Raw genomic sequence first — 2360 nt, 5'->3', positions numbered from 1 at the left:
CTAGGACAGAGCCTTGTGGGACCCCACTGGTCATAGCGCACCAAGATAATTGACTCCCATTGACCACCACCCTCTGGGTCCTACCGCAGAGCCAGTTCCCCAGCCAGTGGATCGTGTGAAGTCAAGGCTGCAGTTGGCCAGTTTAGCCAAGAGGTGATCGTGGGATACCAGGTCAAAGGCTTTTTGAAAGTCGAGGTATACAATGTCGATCTCTTCCCACTTGTCCAGGTGATAAGTCACCTGGTCATAAAAGGAAATGAGATTGGTCAAGCAAGACCTACCTGCAACAAACCCATGCTGGGTATCCCTCAAGATATTCCCTTCAGCTAGTCTGTTAAGGATGGCCTCCTTGATAATCTTTTCCAAGACCTTCCCCAGGATAGAGGTCAGGCTGATGGGCCTGTAGTTTGCCAGCTCTACTTTCCTCCCTTTCTTGAAGATAGGCATGACATTGGCCCTCTTCCAATCATCATGCACTTCACCAGAGCTCCAAGAGCTCTCAAAGATCTGTGCCAGGAGCTGAGCTGTGATGCTTGCCAGCTCCCTGAGTACCCTTGGGTGTAACCCATCAGGGCTGGCTGACTTGAAGGTAGCCAGCCTCTTGAGGTGTTCCTTTATGAGGTCAGCTTCGATGGAGGGCAAGGAATCTCCCTTGCCCGGGCCTCCTTGACCCATAGTGGGCAGGGCCGTCCCATGGGGCTGATGAAAAACTGATGCAAAGTGCCCATTTAACAAGTTTGCTTTTTCCTGGGCATCAGTTGCCATCTGGTTTAGCAGGGGTCCAGTGTTGCCCTTGCTTTTCCTCTGGCTCCCCACATATCTAAAAAAGGACTTTTTTTTATCTGTGATATTTGTAACTAGCTGCAGTTCCATCGCAGCCTTGACTTTCCCGATTTGCTCCCTGCAAGTCCAGACTAAAGCAGAGTATTCCTTCTTGGTGCTGGTTCCAGTCCTCCATCCTTTATAGGTTTTCCTTTTAAGACGTAGGAGGTCCACCAGTTCCCTGGAGAGCCAAGGGGGCTGCTGTGCCCTTTTGTTGCCTTTTCTCTGAGACGGGATGGACTTCACTTGTGCATCCAGGATTGCTCCCTTGAGGAGCAACCACTCATCCTGAACTCCCCTCTCCATTGGGTTGTGGCCTTTTAGGGCCTCTCTACCAAGCCTCCTTAGCTTGTCAAAGTCAGCTTTCCTGAAGTCGACTTCTGTATTACTGACTGACTTGCCAGCTTTACGGCAGATGGTGAAGGTTATTGCTTCACGATCACTGTCACCCAGCTTCCCTTCTATTGTTACGTTGCCAACTAGGTCATCCCCGGTTGCCAGTATGAGGTCGAGCAGTGCTTTACCTCTTGTCAGCCCATAGACTTTCTGCATCAGACAGAGGTCATCCACACATGAGAGAAAGCTTTGTGACTGCTTGGATTTGGTTGAGTGCTCCTCCCATGAGATGTCTGGGTAGTTAAAGTCTCCCATGACAACCATACACTGGGATTGTGTGGCCTCAGCCAAATTCCCTGGTGAACTCCTGGTGAAGTCCTGACTCTGGGTAGGGGGTCTGTAGTAGACCCCCACCATAGTATCCACGGATTTTAATCCAGAGGGTTTCAAGTTGTTCACCGTGGGTGCCAATGTCAGCTTACAGGGACTCATTGCTTTCCTTGACATAGAGAGTTACGCCCTCACCCCTTTTGTCCATTCGATCCCTCCTGTACAGGGTATAACCATCTATATCCATGGTCCAGTCATGGGTGAAGTCCCACCAGGTCTCCATTATCCCAATAACATTGTAGTTATTTGCATTTAGAAGAACAAGTTCCTCATGTTTATTCCCCAGGCTCCTGGCATTTGTGTATAGACACGCAAGTGTCCCCTTGAACCACATTATGCTGGCATCTATGGTCACGTGCTTTTTAGTTTTATTCATTTATCCTGGAGATAGAATCATAGAAAATTAAGGTTGGAAAGGACCTCAGGAGGACCACAGGGTGGTCCTTAAAGTAAGACCATCTCCAACTAGACCATCCCAGCCAAAGCTTTGTCTAGCTGGGTCTTACAAACTTCTGAAGATGGAGCTTCCATCACCTCTCTGGGTAACCTGATCCAGGGTTTTACTGCCCTCCTAGTGAGAACATTCTAACCTAAATTTCCCTTGCTGCAACTTGAGACTATTGCTCCTTGTTCTGTCATCTGCCACCACTGAGAACAGTCTAGCTCCATCCTCTTTTGAACTCCCCTTCAGATAGTTGAAGGCTGCTATTAAATCCCCCCTCACTCTTCATAGATTTCATAGACATTAGGGCTGGAAGGGACCTCGGGAGATCATCGAGTCCAGCCCCCTGCCCAAAGGGCAGGAAGTCAGC

Source organism: Crocodylus porosus, unplaced genomic scaffold (genome assembly GCF_001723895.1).
Source record: "Crocodylus porosus isolate Cpor-Errol unplaced genomic scaffold, CroPor_comp1, whole genome shotgun sequence".
NCBI classification, from domain to species: domain Eukaryota; kingdom Metazoa; phylum Chordata; order Crocodylia; family Crocodylidae; genus Crocodylus; species Crocodylus porosus.
This window is presented reverse-complemented; position numbering follows the sequence as displayed.